This window comes from Centroberyx gerrardi, chromosome 23 (assembly GCF_048128805.1).
Source record: "Centroberyx gerrardi isolate f3 chromosome 23, fCenGer3.hap1.cur.20231027, whole genome shotgun sequence".
NCBI classification, from domain to species: domain Eukaryota; kingdom Metazoa; phylum Chordata; class Actinopteri; order Beryciformes; family Berycidae; genus Centroberyx; species Centroberyx gerrardi.
The window spans coordinates 4,560,840-4,581,038 of record NC_136019.1 but is presented as its reverse complement, the minus strand read 5'-3'; the positions used below and the strand labels follow the sequence as shown (position 1 = coordinate 4,581,038).

Here is a 20,199-nt window from a genome sequence, read left to right as displayed (position 1 = left end):
ACAGTCATTTTGTCCCAGTCGATAGGGCACTACTACTGCTTCCTGTTTGTGACAGGATCGGCGTGGACGTGAACAACTTGCATCACAGCAGCCCGCTGCTTCAGAGTGTAGACCACAAACCGCTGCACAGCAACGCTGTCAAGTTTCGCGAAGGGTAAACTGCAAAAGTAGCAAACCCAATTTGCCAGGCCGGTGCGCTAGGAGGCGGCCCAGCCGACTGTTTGCCTCGCAAAGCGCCGGTCACAAACCCAACGCCCGCTGTCACCGTGGCTTCCATTCACTTCAACAAAACATCAGGGGAGAGCGCGAACGCAGTCCCCCACTACCAGAAATTATGCAGTCGAGATTCCCACATTTGGGGAATTCGCAGGGGTCAGCACAACCGGAGTGCAATGGCTGAGCCTCGCCCTGGGTGAACCACCTTCTTGATCATGGTATCTCCCCTGCCAGGTAAGTATGAGTTGCGCATGTCAGGGATGGGGGAGGCCTTCGCAGACATACCACTCTGGCTCAGGGTGCGTACAATGAATCATCACAGAGTCCTTGCGGAGCCTTTAACAGTAGCAGCAGCTCATCCTCATTTTGTACCACAGCCGCTGACAAGTTGCAAACAGAGCTGCAATTTGACTAGGATACATGGTACGCACGCTATTTCTGTTTAGGTTTTTCTATTTTTTTCCCATCACGCATTGCTCTACCAAACAACACGAAACTGGATCCAAAACCACTTGGCGACGTATTTTATCTCCGAAAAAGCAACGGCAGCCCAGCAGCAATTGCAACAAAGCCAAAAAGCACAGCATGCCAGCAATGAAAGAATGTTTAACACACATCTCTTAAATGGAGAAAGAAAAGATCAACAAACAAAGGGCACACAGTCATTTTGTCCCAGTCGATAGGGCACTACTACTGCTTCCTGTTTGTGACAGGATCGGCGTGGACGTGAACAACTTGCATCACAGCAAACCGCTGCACAGCAACGCTGTCAAGTTTCGCGAAGGGTAAACTGCAAAAGTAGCAAACCCAATTTGCCAGGCCGGTGCGCTAGGAGGCGGCCCAGCCGACTGTTTGCCTCGCAAAGCGCCGGTCACAAACCCAACGCCCGCTGTCACCGTGGCTTCCATTCACTTCAACAAAACATCAGGGGAGAGCGCGAACGCAGTCCCCCACTACCAGAAATTATGCAGTCGAGATTCCCACATTTGGGGAATTCGCAGGGGTCAGCACAACCGGAGTGCAATGGCTGAGCCTCGCCCTGGGTGAACCACCTTCTTGATCATGGTATCTCTCCTGCCAGGTAAGTATGAGTTGCGCATGTCAGGGATGGGGGAGGCCTTCGCAGACATACCACTCTGGCTCAGGGTGCGTACAATGAATCATCACAGAGTCCTTGCGGAGCCTTTAACAGTAGCAGCAGCTCATCCTCATTTTGTACCACAGCCGCTGACAAGTTGCAAACAGAGCTGCAATTTGACTAGGATACATGGTACGCACGCTATTTCTGTTTAGGTTTTTCTATTTTTTTCCCATCACGCATTGCTCTACCAAACAACACGAAACTGGATCCAAAACCACTTGGCGACGTATTTTATCTCCGAAAAAGCAACGGCAGCCCAGCAGCAATTGCAACAAAGCCAAAAAGCACAGCATGCCAGCAATGAAAGAATGTTTAACACACATCTCTTAAATGGAGAAAGAAAAGATCAACAAACAAAGGGCACACAGTCATTTTGTCCCAGTCGATAGGGCACTACTACTGCTTCCTGTTTGTGACAGGATCGGCGTGGACGTGAACAACTTGCATCACAGCAGCCCGCTGCTTCAGAGTGTAGACCACAAACCGCTGCACAGCAACGCTGTCAAGTTTCGCGAAGGGTAAACTGCAAAAGTAGCAAACCCAATTTGCCAGGCCGGTGCGCTAGGAGGCGGCCCAGCCGACTGTTTGCCTCGCAAAGCGCCGGTCACAAACCCAACGCCCGCTGTCACCGTGGCTTCCATTCACTTCAACAAAACATCAGGGGAGAGCGCGAACGCAGTCCCCCACTACCAGAAATTATGCAGTCGAGATTCCCACATTTGGGGAATTCGCAGGGGTCAGCACAACCGGAGTGCAATGGCTGAGCCTCGCCCTGGGTGAACCACCTTCTTGATCATGGTATCTCCCCTGCCAGGTAAGTATGAGTTGCGCATGTCAGGGATGGGGGAGGCCTTCGCAGACATACCACTCTGGCTCAGGGTGCGTACAATCAATCATCACAGAGTCCTTGCGGAGCCTTTAACAGTAGCAGCAGCTCATCCTCATTTTGTACCACAGCCGCTGACAAGTTGCAAACAGAGCTGCAATTTGACTAGGATACATGGTACGCACGCTATTTCTGTTTAGGTTTTTCTATTTTTTTCCCATCACGCATTGCTCTACCAAACAACACGAAACTGGATCCAAAACCACTTGGCGACGTATTTTATCTCCGAAAAAGCAACGGCAGCCCAGCAGCAATTGCAACAAAGCCAAAAAGCACAGCATGCCAGCAATGAAAGAATGTTTAACACACATCTCTTAAATGGAGAAAGAAAAGATCAACAAACAAAGGGCACACAGTCATTTTGTCCCAGTCGATAGGGCACTACTACTGCTTCCTGTTTGTGACAGGATCGGCGTGGACGTGAACAACTTGCATCACAGCAAACCGCTGCACAGCAACGCTGTCAAGTTTCGCGAAGGGTAAACTGCAAAAGTAGCAAACCCAATTTGCCAGGCCGGTGCGCTAGGAGGCGGCCCAGCCGACTGTTTGCCTCGCAAAGCGCCGGTCACAAACCCAACGCCCGCTGTCACCGTGGCTTCCATTCACTTCAACAAAACATCAGGGGAGAGCGCGAACGCAGTCCCCCACTACCAGAAATTATGCAGTCGAGATTCCCACATTTGGGGAATTCGCAGGGGTCAGCACAACCGGAGTGCAATGGCTGAGCCTCGCCCTGGGTGAACCACCTTCTTGATCATGGTATCTCCCCTGCCAGGTAAGTATGAGTTGCGCAGGTCAGGGATGGGGGAGGCCTTCGCAGACATACCACTCTGGCTCAGGGTGCGTACAATGAATCATCACAGAGTCCTTGCGGAGCCTTTAACAGTAGCAGCAGCTCATCCTCATTTTGTACCACAGCCGCTGACAAGTTGCAAACAGAGCTGCAATTTGACTAGGATACATGGTACGCACGCTATTTCTGTTTAGGTTTTTCTATTTTTTTCCCATCACGCATTGCTCTACCAAACAACACGAAACTGGATCCAAAACCACTTGGCGACGTATTTTATCTCCGAAAAAGCAACGGCAGCCCAGCAGCAATTGCAACAAAGCCAAAAAGCACAGCATGCCAGCAATGAAAGAATGTTTAACACACATCTCTTAAATGGAGAAAGAAAAGATCAACAAACAAAGGGCACACAGTCATTTTGTCCCAGTCGATAGGGCACTACTACTGCTTCCTGTTTGTGACAGGATCGGCGTGGACGTGAACAACTTGCATCACAGCAAACCGCTGCACAGCAACGCTGTCAAGTTTCGCGAAGGGTAAACTGCAAAAGTAGCAAACCCAATTTGCCAGGCCGGTGCGCTAGGAGGCGGCCCAGCCGACTGTTTGCCTCGCAAAGCGCCGGTCACAAACCCAACGCCCGCTGTCACCGTGGCTTCCATTCACTTCAACAAAACATCAGGGGAGAGCGCGAACGCAGTCCCCCACTACCAGAAATTATGCAGTCGAGATTCCCACATTTGGGGAATTCGCAGGGGTCAGCACAACCGGAGTGCAATGGCTGAGCCTCGCCCTGGGTGAACCACCTTCTTGATCATGGTATCTCCCCTGCCAGGTAAGTATGAGTTGCGCATGTCAGGGATGGGGGAGGCCTTCGCAGACATACCACTCTGGCTCAGGGTGCGTACAATGAATCATCACAGAGTCCTTGCGGAGCCTTTAACAGTAGCAGCAGCTCATCCTCATTTTGTACCACAGCCGCTGACAAGTTGCAAACAGAGCTGCAATTTGACTAGGATACATGGTACGCACGCTATTTCTGTTTAGGTTTTTCTATTTTTTTCCCATCACGCATTGCTCTACCAAACAACACGAAACTGGATCCAAAACCACTTGGCGACGTATTTTATCTCCGAAAAAGCAACGGCAGCCCAGCAGCAATTGCAACAAAGCCAAAAAGCACAGCATGCCAGCAATGAAAGAATGTTTAACACACATCTCTTAAATGGAGAAAGAAAAGATCAACAAACAAAGGGCACACAGTCATTTTGTCCCAGTCGATAGGGCACTACTACTGCTTCCTGTTTGTGACAGGATCGGCGTGGACGTGAACAACTTGCATCACAGCAAACCGCTGCACAGCAACGCTGTCAAGTTTCGCGAAGGGTAAACTGCAAAAGTAGCAAACCCAATTTGCCAGGCCGGTGCGCTAGGAGGCGGCCCAGCCGACTGTTTGCCTCGCAAAGCGCCGGTCACAAACCCAACGCCCGCTGTCACCGTGGCTTCCATTCACTTCAACAAAACATCAGGGGAGAGCGCGAACGCAGTCCCCCACTACCAGAAATTATGCAGTCGAGATTCCCACATTTGGGGAATTCGCAGGGGTCAGCACAACCGGAGTGCAATGGCTGAGCCTCGCCCTGGGTGAACCACCTTCTTGATCATGGTATCTCTCCTGCCAGGTAAGTATGAGTTGCGCATGTCAGGGATGGGGGAGGCCTTCGCAGACATACCACTCTGGCTCAGGGTGCGTACAATGAATCATCACAGAGTCCTTGCGGAGCCTTTAACAGTAGCAGCAGCTCATCCTCATTTTGTACCACAGCCGCTGACAAGTTGCAAACAGAGCTGCAATTTGACTAGGATACATGGTACGCACGCTATTTCTGTTTAGGTTTTTCTATTTTTTTCCCATCACGCATTGCTCTACCAAACAACACGAAACTGGATCCAAAACCACTTGGCGACGTATTTTATCTCCGAAAAAGCAACGGCAGCCCAGCAGCAATTGCAACAAAGCCAAAAAGCACAGCATGCCAGCAATGAAAGAATGTTTAACACACATCTCTTAAATGGAGAAAGAAAAGATCAACAAACAAAGGGCACACAGTCATTTTGTCCCAGTCGATAGGGCACTACTACTGCTTCCTGTTTGTGACAGGATCGGCGTGGACGTGAACAACTTGCATCACAGCAGCCCGCTGCTTCAGAGTGTAGACCACAAACCGCTGCACAGCAACGCTGTCAAGTTTCGCGAAGGGTAAACTGCAAAAGTAGCAAACCCAATTTGCCAGGCCGGTGCGCTAGGAGGCGGCCCAGCCGACTGTTTGCCTCGCAAAGCGCCGGTCACAAACCCAACGCCCGCTGTCACCGTGGCTTCCATTCACTTCAACAAAACATCAGGGGAGAGCGCGAACGCAGTCCCCCACTACCAGAAATTATGCAGTCGAGATTCCCACATTTGGGGAATTCGCAGGGGTCAGCACAACCGGAGTGCAATGGCTGAGCCTCGCCCTGGGTGAACCACCTTCTTGATCATGGTATCTCCCCTGCCAGGTAAGTATGAGTTGCGCATGTCAGGGATGGGGGAGGCCTTCGCAGACATACCACTCTGGCTCAGGGTGCGTACAATCAATCATCACAGAGTCCTTGCGGAGCCTTTAACAGTAGCAGCAGCTCATCCTCATTTTGTACCACAGCCGCTGACAAGTTGCAAACAGAGCTGCAATTTGACTAGGATACATGGTACGCACGCTATTTCTGTTTAGGTTTTTCTATTTTTTTCCCATCACGCATTGCTCTACCAAACAACACGAAACTGGATCCAAAACCACTTGGCGACGTATTTTATCTCCGAAAAAGCAACGGCAGCCCAGCAGCAATTGCAACAAAGCCAAAAAGCACAGCATGCCAGCAATGAAAGAATGTTTAACACACATCTCTTAAATGGAGAAAGAAAAGATCAACAAACAAAGGGCACACAGTCATTTTGTCCCAGTCGATAGGGCACTACTACTGCTTCCTGTTTGTGACAGGATCGGCGTGGACGTGAACAACTTGCATCACAGCAAACCGCTGCACAGCAACGCTGTCAAGTTTCGCGAAGGGTAAACTGCAAAAGTAGCAAACCCAATTTGCCAGGCCGGTGCGCTAGGAGGCGGCCCAGCCGACTGTTTGCCTCGCAAAGCGCCGGTCACAAACCCAACGCCCGCTGTCACCGTGGCTTCCATTCACTTCAACAAAACATCAGGGGAGAGCGCGAACGCAGTCCCCCACTACCAGAAATTATGCAGTCGAGATTCCCACATTTGGGGAATTCGCAGGGGTCAGCACAACCGGAGTGCAATGGCTGAGCCTCGCCCTGGGTGAACCACCTTCTTGATCATGGTATCTCCCCTGCCAGGTAAGTATGAGTTGCGCAGGTCAGGGATGGGGGAGGCCTTCGCAGACATACCACTCTGGCTCAGGGTGCGTACAATCAATCATCACAGAGTCCTTGCGGAGCCTTTAACAGTAGCAGCAGCTCATCCTCATTTTGTACCACAGCCGCTGACAAGTTGCAAACAGAGCTGCAATTTGACTAGGATACATGGTACGCACGCTATTTCTGTTTAGGTTTTTCTATTTTTTTCCCATCACGCATTGCTCTACCAAACAACACGAAACTGGATCCAAAACCACTTGGCGACGTATTTTATCTCCGAAAAAGCAACGGCAGCCCAGCAGCAATTGCAACAAAGCCAAAAAGCACAGCATGCCAGCAATGAAAGAATGTTTAACACACATCTCTTAAATGGAGAAAGAAAAGATCAACAAACAAAGGGCACACAGTCATTTTGTCCCAGTTGATAGGGCACTACTACTGCTTCCTGTTTGTGACAGGATCGGCGTGGACGTGAACAACTTGCATCACAGCAGCCCGCTGCTTCAGAGTGTAGACCACAAACCGCTGCACAGCAACGCTGTCAAGTTTCGCGAAGGGTAAACTGCAAAAGTAGCAAACCCAATTTGCCAGGCCGGTGCGCTAGGAGGCGGCCCAGCCGACTGTTTGCCTCGCAAAGCGCCGGTCACAAACCCAACGCCCGCTGTCACCGTGGCTTCCATTCACTTCAACAAAACATCAGGGGAGAGCGCGAACGCAGTCCCCCACTACCAGAAATTATGCAGTCGAGATTCCCACATTTGGGGAATTCGCAGGGGTCAGCACAACCGGAGTGCAATGGCTGAGCCTCGCCCTGGGTGAACCACCTTCTTGATCATGGTATCTCCCCTGCCAGGTAAGTATGAGTTGCGCAGGTCAGGGATGGGGGAGGCCTTCGCAGACATACCACTCTGGCTCAGGGTGCGTACAATGAATCATCACAGAGTCCTTGCGGAGCCTTTAACAGTAGCAGCAGCTCATCCTCATTTTGTACCACAGCCGCTGACAAGTTGCAAACAGAGCTGCAATTTGACTAGGATACATGGTACGCACGCTATTTCTGTTTAGGTTTTTCTATTTTTTTCCCATCACGCATTGCTCTACCAAACAACACGAAACTGGATCCAAAACCACTTGGCGACGTATTTTATCTCCGAAAAAGCAACGGCAGCCCAGCAGCAATTGCAACAAAGCCAAAAAGCACAGCATGCCAGCAATGAAAGAATGTTTAACACACATCTCTTAAATGGAGAAAGAAAAGATCAACAAACAAAGGGCACACAGTCATTTTGTCCCAGTCGATAGGGCACTACTACTGCTTCCTGTTTGTGACAGGATCGGCGTGGACGTGAACAACTTGCATCACAGCAAACCGCTGCACAGCAACGCTGTCAAGTTTCGCGAAGGGTAAACTGCAAAAGTAGCAAACCCAATTTGCCAGGCCGGTGCGCTAGGAGGCGGCCCAGCCGACTGTTTGCCTCGCAAAGCGCCGGTCACAAACCCAACGCCCGCTGTCACCGTGGCTTCCATTCACTTCAACAAAACATCAGGGGAGAGCGCGAACGCAGTCCCCCACTACCAGAAATTATGCAGTCGAGATTCCCACATTTGGGGAATTCGCAGGGGTCAGCACAACCGGAGTGCAATGGCTGAGCCTCGCCCTGGGTGAACCACCTTCTTGATCATGGTATCTCCCCTGCCAGGTAAGTATGAGTTGCGCAGGTCAGGGATGGGGGAGGCCTTCGCAGACATACCACTCTGGCTCAGGGTGCGTACAATGAATCATCACAGAGTCCTTGCGGAGCCTTTAACAGTAGCAGCAGCTCATCCTCATTTTGTACCACAGCCGCTGACAAGTTGCAAACAGAGCTGCAATTTGACTAGGATACATGGTACGCACGCTATTTCTGTTTAGGTTTTTCTATTTTTTTCCCATCACGCATTGCTCTACCAAACAACACGAAACTGGATCCAAAACCACTTGGCGACGTATTTTATCTCCGAAAAAGCAACGGCAGCCCAGCAGCAATTGCAACAAAGCCAAAAAGCACAGCATGCCAGCAATGAAAGAATGTTTAACACACATCTCTTAAATGGAGAAAGAAAAGATCAACAAACAAAGGGCACACAGTCATTTTGTCCCAGTCGATAGGGCACTACTACTGCTTCCTGTTTGTGACAGGATCGGCGTGGACGTGAACAACTTGCATCACAGCAAACCGCTGCACAGCAACGCTGTCAAGTTTCGCGAAGGGTAAACTGCAAAAGTAGCAAACCCAATTTGCCAGGCCGGTGCGCTAGGAGGCGGCCCAGCCGACTGTTTGCCTCGCAAAGCGCCGGTCACAAACCCAACGCCCGCTGTCACCGTGGCTTCCATTCACTTCAACAAAACATCAGGGGAGAGCGCGAACGCAGTCCCCCACTACCAGAAATTATGCAGTCGAGATTCCCACATTTGGGGAATTCGCAGGGGTCAGCACAACCGGAGTGCAATGGCTGAGCCTCGCCCTGGGTGAACCACCTTCTTGATCATGGTATCTCCCCTGCCAGGTAAGTATGAGTTGCGCATGTCAGGGATGGGGGAGGCCTTCGCAGACATACCACTCTGGCTCAGGGTGCGTACAATGAATCATCACAGAGTCCTTGCGGAGCCTTTAACAGTAGCAGCAGCTCATCCTCATTTTGTACCACAGCCGCTGACAAGTTGCAAACAGAGCTGCAATTTGACTAGGATACATGGTACGCACGCTATTTCTGTTTAGGTTTTTCTATTTTTTTCCCATCACGCATTGCTCTACCAAACAACACGAAACTGGATCCAAAACCACTTGGCGACGTATTTTATCTCCGAAAAAGCAACGGCAGCCCAGCAGCAATTGCAACAAAGCCAAAAAGCACAGCATGCCAGCAATGAAAGAATGTTTAACACACATCTCTTAAATGGAGAAAGAAAAGATCAACAAACAAAGGGCACACAGTCATTTTGTCCCAGTCGATAGGGCACTACTACTGCTTCCTGTTTGTGACAGGATCGGCGTGGACGTGAACAACTTGCATCACAGCAAACCGCTGCACAGCAACGCTGTCAAGTTTCGCGAAGGGTAAACTGCAAAAGTAGCAAACCCAATTTGCCAGGCCGGTGCGCTAGGAGGCGGCCCAGCCGACTGTTTGCCTCGCAAAGCGCCGGTCACAAACCCAACGCCCGCTGTCACCGTGGCTTCCATTCACTTCAACAAAACATCAGGGGAGAGCGCGAACGCAGTCCCCCACTACCAGAAATTATGCAGTCGAGATTCCCACATTTGGGGAATTCGCAGGGGTCAGCACAACCGGAGTGCAATGGCTGAGCCTCGCCCTGGGTGAACCACCTTCTTGATCATGGTATCTCCCCTGCCAGGTAAGTATGAGTTGCGCATGTCAGGGATGGGGGAGGCCTTCGCAGACATACCACTCTGGCTCAGGGTGCGTACAATGAATCATCACAGAGTCCTTGCGGAGCCTTTAACAGTAGCAGCAGCTCATCCTCATTTTGTACCACAGCCGCTGACAAGTTGCAAACAGAGCTGCAATTTGACTAGGATACATGGTACGCACGCTATTTCTGTTTAGGTTTTTCTATTTTTTTCCCATCACGCATTGCTCTACCAAACAACACGAAACTGGATCCAAAACCACTTGGTGACGTATTTTATCTCCGAAAAAGCAACGGCAGCCCAGCAGCAATTGCAACAAAGCCAAAAAGCACAGCATGCCAGCAATGAAAGAATGTTTAACACACATCTCTTAAATGGAGAAAGAAAAGATCAACAAACAAAGGGCACACAGTCATTTTGTCCAAGTCGATAGGGCACTACTACTGCTTCCTGTTTGTGACAGGATCGGCGTGGACGTGAACAACTTGCATCACAGCAGCCCGCTGCTTCAGAGTGTAGACCACAAACCGCTGCACAGCAACGCTGTCAAGTTTCGCGAAGGGTAAACTGCAAAAGTAGCAAACCCAATTTGCCAGGCCGGTGCGCTAGGAGGCGGCCCAGCCGACTGTTTGCCTCGCAAAGCGCCGGTCACAAACCCAACGCCCGCTGTCACCGTGGCTTCCATTCACTTCAACAAAACATCAGGGGAGAGCGCGAACGCAGTCCCCCACTACCAGAAATTATGCAGTCGAGATTCCCACATTTGGGGAATTCGCAGGGGTCAGCACAACCGGAGTGCAATGGCTGAGCCTCGCCCTGGGTGAACCACCTTCTTGATCATGGTATCTCCCCTGCCAGGTAAGTATGAGTTGCGCATGTCAGGGATGGGGGAGGCCTTCGCAGACATACCACTCTGGCTCAGGGTGCGTACAATCAATCATCACAGAGTCCTTGCGGAGCCTTTAACAGTAGCAGCAGCTCATCCTCATTTTGTACCACAGCCGCTGACAAGTTGCAAACAGAGCTGCAATTTGACTAGGATACATGGTACGCACGCTATTTCTGTTTAGGTTTTTCTATTTTTTTCCCATCACGCATTGCTCTACCAAACAACACGAAACTGGATCCAAAACCACTTGGCGACGTATTTTATCTCCGAAAAAGCAACGGCAGCCCAGCAGCAATTGCAACAAAGCCAAAAAGCACAGCATGCCAGCAATGAAAGAATGTTTAACACACATCTCTTAAATGGAGAAAGAAAAGATCAACAAACAAAGGGCACACAGTCATTTTGTCCCAGTCGATAGGGCACTACTACTGCTTCCTGTTTGTGACAGGATCGGCGTGGACGTGAACAACTTGCATCACAGCAGCCCGCTGCTTCAGAGTGTAGACCACAAACCGCTGCACAGCAACGCTGTCAAGTTTCGCGAAGGGTAAACTGCAAAAGTAGCAAACCCAATTTGCCAGGCCGGTGCGCTAGGAGGCGGCCCAGCCGACTGTTTGCCTCGCAAAGCGCCGGTCACAAACCCAACGCCCGCTGTCACCGTGGCTTCCATTCACTTCAACAAAACATCAGGGGAGAGCGCGAACGCAGTCCCCCACTACCAGAAATTATGCAGTTGAGATTCCCACATTTGGGGAATTCGCAGGGGTCAGCACAACCGGAGTGCAATGGCTGAGCCTCGCCCTGGGTGAACCACCTTCTTGATCATGGTATCTCCCCTGCCAGGTAAGTATGAGTTGCGCAGGTCAGGGATGGGGGAGGCCTTCGCAGACATACCACTCTGGCTCAGGGTGCGTACAATGAATCATCACAGAGTCCTTGCGGAGCCTTTAACAGTAGCAGCAGCTCATCCTCATTTTGTACCACAGCCGCTGACAAGTTGCAAACAGAGCTGCAATTTGACTAGGATACATGGTACGCACGCTATTTCTGTTTAGGTTTTTCTATTTTTTTCCCATCACGCATTGCTCTACCAAACAACACGAAACTGGATCCAAAACCACTTGGCGACGTATTTTATCTCCGAAAAAGCAACGGCAGCCCAGCAGCAATTGCAACAAAGCCAAAAAGCACAGCATGCCAGCAATGAAAGAATGTTTAACACACATCTCTTAAATGGAGAAAGAAAAGATCAACAAACAAAGGGCACACAGTCATTTTGTCCCAGTCGATAGGGCACTACTACTGCTTCCTGTTTGTGACAGGATCGGCGTGGACGTGAACAACTTGCATCACAGCAGCCCGCTGCTTCAGAGTGTAGACCACAAACCGCTGCACAGCAACGCTGTCAAGTTTCGCGAAGGGTAAACTGCAAAAGTAGCAAACCCAATTTGCCAGGCCGGTGCGCTAGGAGGCGGCCCAGCCGACTGTTTGCCTCGCAAAGCGCCGGTCACAAACCCAACGCCCGCTGTCACCGTGGCTTCCATTCACTTCAACAAAACATCAGGGGAGAGCGCGAACGCAGTCCCCCACTACCAGAAATTATGCAGTCGAGATTCCCACATTTGGGGAATTCGCAGGGGTCAGCACAACCGGAGTGCAATGGCTGAGCCTCGCCCTGGGTGAACCACCTTCTTGATCATGGTATCTCCCCTGCCAGGTAAGTATGAGTTGCGCATGTCAGGGATGGGGGAGGCCTTCGCAGACATACCACTCTGGCTCAGGGTGCGTACAATCAATCATCACAGAGTCCTTGCGGAGCCTTTAACAGTAGCAGCAGCTCATCCTCATTTTGTACCACAGCCGCTGACAAGTTGCAAACAGAGCTGCAATTTGACTAGGATACATGGTACGCACGCTATTTCTGTTTAGGTTTTTCTATTTTTTTCCCATCACGCATTGCTCTACCAAACAACACGAAACTGGATCCAAAACCACTTGGCGACGTATTTTATCTCCGAAAAAGCAACGGCAGCCCAGCAGCAATTGCAACAAAGCCAAAAAGCACAGCATGCCAGCAATGAAAGAATGTTTAACACACATCTCTTAAATGGAGAAAGAAAAGATCAACAAACAAAGGGCACACAGTCATTTTGTCCCAGTCGATAGGGCACTACTACTGCTTCCTGTTTGTGACAGGATCGGCGTGGACGTGAACAACTTGCATCACAGCAAACCGCTGCACAGCAACGCTGTCAAGTTTCGCGAAGGGTAAACTGCAAAAGTAGCAAACCCAATTTGCCAGGCCGGTGCGCTAGGAGGCGGCCCAGCCGACTGTTTGCCTCGCAAAGCGCCGGTCACAAACCCAACGCCCGCTGTCACCGTGGCTTCCATTCACTTCAACAAAACATCAGGGGAGAGCGCGAACGCAGTCCCCCACTACCAGAAATTATGCAGTCGAGATTCCCACATTTGGGGAATTCGCAGGGGTCAGCACAACCGGAGTGCAATGGCTGAGCCTCGCCCTGGGTGAACCACCTTCTTGATCATGGTATCTCCCCTGCCAGGTAAGTATGAGTTGCGCATGTCAGGGATGGGGGAGGCCTTCGCAGACATACCACTCTGGCTCAGGGTGCGTACAATGAATCATCACAGAGTCCTTGCGGAGCCTTTAACAGTAGCAGCAGCTCATCCTCATTTTGTACCACAGCCGCTGACAAGTTGCAAACAGAGCTGCAATTTGACTAGGATACATGGTACGCACGCTATTTCTGTTTAGGTTTTTCTATTTTTTTCCCATCACGCATTGCTCTACCAAACAACACGAAACTGGATCCAAAACCACTTGGCGACGTATTTTATCTCCGAAAAAGCAACGGCAGCCCAGCAGCAATTGCAACAAAGCCAAAAAGCACAGCATGCCAGCAATGAAAGAATGTTTAACACACATCTCTTAAATGGAGAAAGAAAAGATCAACAAACAAAGGGCACACAGTCATTTTGTCCCAGTCGATAGGGCACTACTACTGCTTCCTGTTTGTGACAGGATCGGCGTGGACGTGAACAACTTGCATCACAGCAAACCGCTGCACAGCAACGCTGTCAAGTTTCGCGAAGGGTAAACTGCAAAAGTAGCAAACCCAATTTGCCAGGCCGGTGCGCTAGGAGGCGGCCCAGCCGACTGTTTGCCTCGCAAAGCGCCGGTCACAAACCCAACGCCCGCTGTCACCGTGGCTTCCATTCACTTCAACAAAACATCAGGGGAGAGCGCGAACGCAGTCCCCCACTACCAGAAATTATGCAGTCGAGATTCCCACATTTGGGGAATTCGCAGGGGTCAGCACAACCGGAGTGCAATGGCTGAGCCTCGCCCTGGGTGAACCACCTTCTTGATCATGGTATCTCCCCTGCCAGGTAAGTATGAGTTGCGCATGTCAGGGATGGGGGAGGCCTTCGCAGACATACCACTCTGGCTCAGGGTGCGTACAATGAATCATCACAGAGTCCTTGCGGAGCCTTTAACAGTAGCAGCAGCTCATCCTCATTTTGTACCACAGCCGCTGACAAGTTGCAAACAGAGCTGCAATTTGACTAGGATACATGGTACGCACGCTATTTCTGTTTAGGTTTTTCTATTTTTTTCCCATCACGCATTGCTCTACCAAACAACACGAAACTGGATCCAAAACCACTTGGCGACGTATTTTATCTCCGAAAAAGCAACGGCAGCCCAGCAGCAATTGCAACAAAGCCAAAAAGCACAGCATGCCAGCAATGAAAGAATGTTTAACACACATCTCTTAAATGGAGAAAGAAAAGATCAACAAACAAAGGGCACACAGTCATTTTGTCCCAGTCGATAGGGCACTACTACTGCTTCCTGTTTGTGACAGGATCGGCGTGGACGTGAACAACTTGCATCACAGCAAACCGCTGCACAGCAACGCTGTCAAGTTTCGCGAAGGGTAAACTGCAAAAGTAGCAAACCCAATTTGCCAGGCCGGTGCGCTAGGAGGCGGCCCAGCCGACTGTTTGCCTCGCAAAGCGCCGGTCACAAACCCAACGCCCGCTGTCACCGTGGCTTCCATTCACTTCAACAAAACATCAGGGGAGAGCGCGAACGCAGTCCCCCACTACCAGAAATTATGCAGTCGAGATTCCCACATTTGGGGAATTCGCAGGGGTCAGCACAACCGGAGTGCAATGGCTGAGCCTCGCCCTGGGTGAACCACCTTCTTGATCATGGTATCTCCCCTGCCAGGTAAGTATGAGTTGCGCAGGTCAGGGATGGGGGAGGCCTTCGCAGACATACCACTCTGGCTCAGGGTGCGTACAATGAATCATCACAGAGTCCTTGCGGAGCCTTTAACAGTAGCAGCAGCTCATCCTCATTTTGTACCACAGCCGCTGACAAGTTGCAAACAGAGCTGCAATTTGACTAGGATACATGGTACGCACGCTATTTCTGTTTAGGTTTTTCTATTTTTTTCCCATCACGCATTGCTCTACCAAACAACACGAAACTGGATCCAAAACCACTTGGCGACGTATTTTATCTCCGAAAAAGCAACGGCAGCCCAGCAGCAATTGCAACAAAGCCAAAAAGCACAGCATGCCAGCAATGAAAGAATGTTTAACACACATCTCTTAAATGGAGAAAGAAAAGATCAACAAACAAAGGGCACACAGTCATTTTGTCCCAGTCGATAGGGCACTACTACTGCTTCCTGTTTGTGACAGGATCGGCGTGGACGTGAACAACTTGCATCACAGCAAACCGCTGCACAGCAACGCTGTCAAGTTTCGCGAAGGGTAAACTGCAAAAGTAGCAAACCCAATTTGCCAGGCCGGTGCGCTAGGAGGCGGCCCAGCCGACTGTTTGCCTCGCAAAGCGCCGGTCACAAACCCAACGCCCGCTGTCACCGTGGCTTCCATTCACTTCAACAAAACATCAGGGGAGAGCGCGAACGCAGTCCCCCACTACCAGAAATTATGCAGTTGAGATTCCCACATTTGGGGAATTCGCAGGGGTCAGCACAACCGGAGTGCAATGGCTGAGCCTCGCCCTGGGTGAACCACCTTCTTGATCATGGTATCTCCCCTGCCAGGTAAGTATGAGTTGCGCAGGTCAGGGATGGGGGAGGCCTTCGCAGACATACCACTCTGGCTCAGGGTGCGTACAATGAATCATCACAGAGTCCTTGCGGAGCCTTTAACAGTAGCAGCAGCTCATCCTCATTTTGTACCACAGCCGCTGACAAGTTGCAAACAGAGCTGCAATTTGACTAGGATACATGGTACGCACGCTATTTCTGTTTAGGTTTTTCTATTTTTTTCCCATCACGCATTGCTCTACCAAACAACACGAAACTGGATCCAAAACCACTTGGCGACGTATTTTATCTCCGAAAAAGCAACGGCAGCCCAGCAGCAATTGCAACAAAGCCAAAAAGCACAGCATGCCAGCAATGAAAGAATGTTTAACACACATCTCTTAAATGGAGAAAGAAAAGATCAACAAACAAAGGGCACACAGTCATTTTGTCCCAGTCGATAGGGCACTACTACTGCTTCCTGTTTGTGACAGGATCGGCGTGGACGTGAACAACTTGCATCACAGCAGCCCGCTGCTTCAGAGTGTAGACCACAAACCGCTGCACAGCAACGCTGTCAAGTTTCGCGAAGGGTAAACTGCAAAAGTAGCAAACCCAATTTGCCAGGCCGGTGCGCTAGGAGGCGGCCCAGCCGACTGTTTGCCTCGCAAAGCGCCGGTCACAAACCCAACGCCCGCTGTCACCGTGGCTTCCATTCACTTCAACAAAACATCAGGGGAGAGCGCGAACGCAGTCCCCCACTACCAGAAATTATGCAGTCGAGATTCCCACATTTGGGGAATTCGCAGGGGTCAGCACAACCGGAGTGCAATGGCTGAGCCTCGCCCTGGGTGAACCACCTTCTTGATCATGGTATCTCCCCTGCCAGGTAAGTATGAGTTGCGCATGTCAGGGATGGGGGAGGCCTTCGCAGACATACCACTCTGGCTCAGGGTGCGTACAATCAATCATCACAGAGTCCTTGCGGAGCCTTTAACAGTAGCAGCAGCTCATCCTCATTTTGTACCACAGCCGCTGACAAGTTGCAAACAGAGCTGCAATTTGACTAGGATACATGGTACGCACGCTATTTCTGTTTAGGTTTTTCTATTTTTTTCCCATCACGCATTGCTCTACCAAACAACACGAAACTGGATCCAAAACCACTTGGCGACGTATTTTATCTCCGAAAAAGCAACGGCAGCCCAGCAGCAATTGCAACAAAGCCAAAAAGCACAGCATGCCAGCAATGAAAGAATGTTTAACACACATCTCTTAAATGGAGAAAGAAAAGATCAACAAACAAAGGGCACACAGTCATTTTGTCCCAGTCGATAGGGCACTACTACTGCTTCCTGTTTGTGACAGGATCGGCGTGGACGTGAACAACTTGCATCACAGCAAACCGCTGCACAGCAACGCTGTCAAGTTTCGCGAAGGGTAAACTGCGAAAGTAGCAAACCCAATTTGCCAGGCCGGTGCGCTAGGAGGCGGCCCAGCCGACTGTTTGCCTCGCAAAGCGCCGGTCACAAACCCAACGCCCGCTGTCACCGTGGCTTCCATTCACTTCAACAAAACATCAGGGGAGAGCGCGAACGCAGTCCCCCACTACCAGAAATTATGCAGTCGAGATTCCCACATTTGGGGAATTCGCAGGGGTCAGCACAACCGGAGTGCAATGGCTGAGCCTCGCCCTGGGTGAACCACCTTCTTGATCATGGTATCTCCCCTGCCAGGTAAGTATGAGTTGCGCAGGTCAGGGATGGGGGAGGCCTTCGCAGACATACCACTCTGGCTCAGGGTGCGTACAATGAATCATCACAGAGTCCTTGCGGAGCCTTTAACAGTAGCAGCAGCTCATCCTCATTTTGTACCACAGCCGCTGACAAGTTGCAAACAGAGCTGCAATTTGACTAGGATACATGGTACGCACGCTATTTCTGTTTAGGTTTTTCTATTTTTTTCCCATCACGCATTGCTCTACCAAACAACACGAAACTGGATCCAAAACCACTTGGCGACGTATTTTATCTCCGAAAAAGCAACGGCAGCCCAGCAGCAATTGCAACAAAGCCAAAAAGCACAGCATGCCAGCAATGAAAGAATGTTTAACACACATCTCTTAAATGGAGAAAGAAAAGATCAACAAACAAAGGGCACACAGTCATTTTGTCCCAGTCGATAGGGCACTACTACTGCTTCCTGTTTGTGACAGGATCGGCGTGGACGTGAACAACTTGCATCACAGCAAACCGCTGCACAGCAACGCTGTCAAGTTTCGCGAAGGGTAAACTGCAAAAGTAGCAAACCCAATTTGCCAGGCCGGTGCGCTAGGAGGCGGCCCAGCCGACTGTTTGCCTCGCAAAGCGCCGGTCACAAACCCAACGCCCGCTGTCACCGTGGCTTCCATTCACTTCAACAAAACATCAGGGGAGAGCGCGAACGCAGTCCCCCACTACCAGAAATTATGCAGTCGAGATTCCCACATTTGGGGAATTCGCAGGGGTCAGCACAACCGGAGTGCAATGGCTGAGCCTCGCCCTGGGTGAACCACCTTCTTGATCATGGTATCTCCCCTGCCAGGTAAGTATGAGTTGCGCATGTCAGGGATGGGGGAGGCCTTCGCAGACATACCACTCTGGCTCAGGGTGCGTACAATGAATCATCACAGAGTCCTTGCGGAGCCTTTAACAGTAGCAGCAGCTCATCCTCATTTTGTACCACAGCCGCTGACAAGTTGCAAACAGAGCTGCAATTTGACTAGGATACATGGTACGCACGCTATTTCTGTTTAGGTTTTTCTATTTTTTTCCCATCACGCATTGCTCTACCAAACAACACGAAACTGGATCCAAAACCACTTGGCGACGTATTTTATCTCCGAAAAAGCAACGGCAGCCCAGCAGCAATTGCAACAAAGCCAAAAAGCACAGCATGCCAGCAATGAAAGAATGTTTAACACACATCTCTTAAATGGAGAAAGAAAAGATCAACAAACAAAGGGCACACAGTCATTTTGTCCCAGTCGATAGGGCACTACTACTGCTTCCTGTTTGTGACAGGATCGGCGTGGACGTGAACAACTTGCATCACAGCAAACCGCTGCACAGCAACGCTGTCAAGTTTCGCGAAGGGTAAACTGCAAAAGTAGCAAACCCAATTTGCCAGGCCGGTGCGCTAGGAGGCGGCCCAGCCGACTGTTTGCCTCGCAAAGCGCCGGTCACAAACCCAACGCCCGCTGTCACCGTGGCTTCCATTCACTTCAACAAAACATCAGGGGAGAGCGCGAACGCAGTCCCCCACTACCAGAAATTATGCAGTCGAGATTCCCACATTTGGGGAATTCGCAGGGGTCAGCACAACCGGAGTGCAATGGCTGAGCCTCGCCCTGGGTGAACCACCTTCTTGATCATGGTATCTCCCCTGCCAGGTAAGTATGAGTTGCGCAGGTCAGGGATGGGGGAGGCCTTCGCAGACATACCACTCTGGCTCAGGGTGCGTACAATGAATCATCACAGAGTCCTTGCGGAGCCTTTAACAGTAGCAGCAGCTCATCCTCATTTTGTACCACAGCCGCTGACAAGTTGCAAACAGAGCTGCAATTTGACTAGGATACATGGTACGCACGCTATTTCTGTTTAGGTTTTTCTATTTTTTTCCCATCACGCATTGCTCTACCAAACAACACGAAACTGGATCCAAAACCACTTGGCGACGTATTTTATCTCCGAAAAAGCAACGGCAGCCCAGCAGCAATTGCAACAAAGCCAAAAAGCACAGCATGCCAGCAATGAAAGAATGTTTAACACACATCTCTTAAATGGAGAAAGAAAAGATCAACAAACAAAGGGCACACAGTCATTTTGTCCCAGTCGATAGGGCACTACTACTGCTTCCTGTTTGTGACAGGATCGGCGTGGACGTGAACAACTTGCATCACAGCAAACCGCTGCACAGCAACGCTGTCAAGTTTCGCGAAGGGTAAACTGCAAAAGTAGCAAACCCAATTTGCCAGGCCGGTGCGCTAGGAGGCGGCCCAGCCGACTGTTTGCCTCGCAAAGCGCCGGTCACAAACCCAACGCCCGCTGTCACCGTGGCTTCCATTCACTTCAACAAAACATCAGGGGAGAGCGCGAACGCAGTCCCCCACTACCAGAAATTATGCAGTCGAGATTCCCACATTTGGGGAATTCGCAGGGGTCAGCACAACCGGAGTGCAATGGCTGAGCCTCGCCCTGGGTGAACCACCTTCTTGATCATGGTATCTCCCCTGCCAGGTAAGTATGAGTTGCGCATGTCAGGGATGGGGGAGGCCTTCGCAGACATACCACTCTGGCTCAGGGTGCGTACAATGAA

General features: G+C 50.6%; 1 protein-coding gene and 24 non-coding genes across 25 annotated transcripts in view; 1 reads left to right on the top strand and 24 right to left on the bottom strand.

The window, feature by feature from the left end:
- The window catches only part of col4a6 (collagen, type IV, alpha 6), a 444,271-nt gene that overhangs the window by 303,779 nt on the left and 120,293 nt on the right, over window positions 1-20,199 (top strand). The window lies entirely within an intron of this gene.
- Window positions 295-458, bottom strand: LOC144537944 (U1 spliceosomal RNA). The gene has a single exon (XR_013503954.1). It is a non-coding gene; the product is annotated as a U1 spliceosomal RNA (small nuclear RNA).
- LOC144537997 (U1 spliceosomal RNA) lies at window positions 1,142-1,305 on the bottom strand. The gene has a single exon (XR_013504007.1). It is a non-coding gene; the product is annotated as a U1 spliceosomal RNA (small nuclear RNA).
- LOC144537943 (U1 spliceosomal RNA) lies at window positions 2,016-2,179 on the bottom strand. Its single transcript, XR_013503953.1, has one exon. It is a non-coding gene; the product is annotated as a U1 spliceosomal RNA (small nuclear RNA).
- LOC144537942 (U1 spliceosomal RNA) lies at window positions 2,863-3,026 on the bottom strand. The gene has a single exon (XR_013503952.1). It is a non-coding gene; the product is annotated as a U1 spliceosomal RNA (small nuclear RNA).
- Window positions 3,710-3,873, bottom strand: LOC144537941 (U1 spliceosomal RNA). Its single transcript, XR_013503951.1, has one exon. It is a non-coding gene; the product is annotated as a U1 spliceosomal RNA (small nuclear RNA).
- LOC144537996 (U1 spliceosomal RNA) lies at window positions 4,557-4,720 on the bottom strand. Its single transcript, XR_013504006.1, has one exon. It is a non-coding gene; the product is annotated as a U1 spliceosomal RNA (small nuclear RNA).
- On the bottom strand, window positions 5,431-5,594 carry LOC144537940 (U1 spliceosomal RNA). Its single transcript, XR_013503950.1, has one exon. It is a non-coding gene; the product is annotated as a U1 spliceosomal RNA (small nuclear RNA).
- LOC144537939 (U1 spliceosomal RNA) lies at window positions 6,278-6,441 on the bottom strand. Its single transcript, XR_013503949.1, has one exon. It is a non-coding gene; the product is annotated as a U1 spliceosomal RNA (small nuclear RNA).
- Window positions 7,152-7,315, bottom strand: LOC144537937 (U1 spliceosomal RNA). Its single transcript, XR_013503947.1, has one exon. It is a non-coding gene; the product is annotated as a U1 spliceosomal RNA (small nuclear RNA).
- Window positions 7,999-8,162, bottom strand: LOC144537936 (U1 spliceosomal RNA). The gene has a single exon (XR_013503946.1). It is a non-coding gene; the product is annotated as a U1 spliceosomal RNA (small nuclear RNA).
- LOC144537935 (U1 spliceosomal RNA) lies at window positions 8,846-9,009 on the bottom strand. The gene has a single exon (XR_013503945.1). It is a non-coding gene; the product is annotated as a U1 spliceosomal RNA (small nuclear RNA).
- Window positions 9,693-9,856, bottom strand: LOC144537934 (U1 spliceosomal RNA). Its single transcript, XR_013503944.1, has one exon. It is a non-coding gene; the product is annotated as a U1 spliceosomal RNA (small nuclear RNA).
- Window positions 10,567-10,730, bottom strand: LOC144537933 (U1 spliceosomal RNA). Its single transcript, XR_013503943.1, has one exon. It is a non-coding gene; the product is annotated as a U1 spliceosomal RNA (small nuclear RNA).
- LOC144537995 (U1 spliceosomal RNA) lies at window positions 11,441-11,604 on the bottom strand. The gene has a single exon (XR_013504005.1). It is a non-coding gene; the product is annotated as a U1 spliceosomal RNA (small nuclear RNA).
- Window positions 12,315-12,478, bottom strand: LOC144537932 (U1 spliceosomal RNA). Its single transcript, XR_013503942.1, has one exon. It is a non-coding gene; the product is annotated as a U1 spliceosomal RNA (small nuclear RNA).
- LOC144537931 (U1 spliceosomal RNA) lies at window positions 13,162-13,325 on the bottom strand. Its single transcript, XR_013503941.1, has one exon. It is a non-coding gene; the product is annotated as a U1 spliceosomal RNA (small nuclear RNA).
- Window positions 14,009-14,172, bottom strand: LOC144537930 (U1 spliceosomal RNA). The gene has a single exon (XR_013503940.1). It is a non-coding gene; the product is annotated as a U1 spliceosomal RNA (small nuclear RNA).
- On the bottom strand, window positions 14,856-15,019 carry LOC144537929 (U1 spliceosomal RNA). Its single transcript, XR_013503939.1, has one exon. It is a non-coding gene; the product is annotated as a U1 spliceosomal RNA (small nuclear RNA).
- Window positions 15,703-15,866, bottom strand: LOC144537994 (U1 spliceosomal RNA). Its single transcript, XR_013504004.1, has one exon. It is a non-coding gene; the product is annotated as a U1 spliceosomal RNA (small nuclear RNA).
- LOC144537928 (U1 spliceosomal RNA) lies at window positions 16,577-16,740 on the bottom strand. Its single transcript, XR_013503938.1, has one exon. It is a non-coding gene; the product is annotated as a U1 spliceosomal RNA (small nuclear RNA).
- Window positions 17,424-17,587, bottom strand: LOC144537926 (U1 spliceosomal RNA). The gene has a single exon (XR_013503936.1). It is a non-coding gene; the product is annotated as a U1 spliceosomal RNA (small nuclear RNA).
- LOC144537925 (U1 spliceosomal RNA) lies at window positions 18,271-18,434 on the bottom strand. The gene has a single exon (XR_013503935.1). It is a non-coding gene; the product is annotated as a U1 spliceosomal RNA (small nuclear RNA).
- On the bottom strand, window positions 19,118-19,281 carry LOC144537924 (U1 spliceosomal RNA). The gene has a single exon (XR_013503934.1). It is a non-coding gene; the product is annotated as a U1 spliceosomal RNA (small nuclear RNA).
- LOC144537923 (U1 spliceosomal RNA) lies at window positions 19,965-20,128 on the bottom strand. The gene has a single exon (XR_013503933.1). It is a non-coding gene; the product is annotated as a U1 spliceosomal RNA (small nuclear RNA).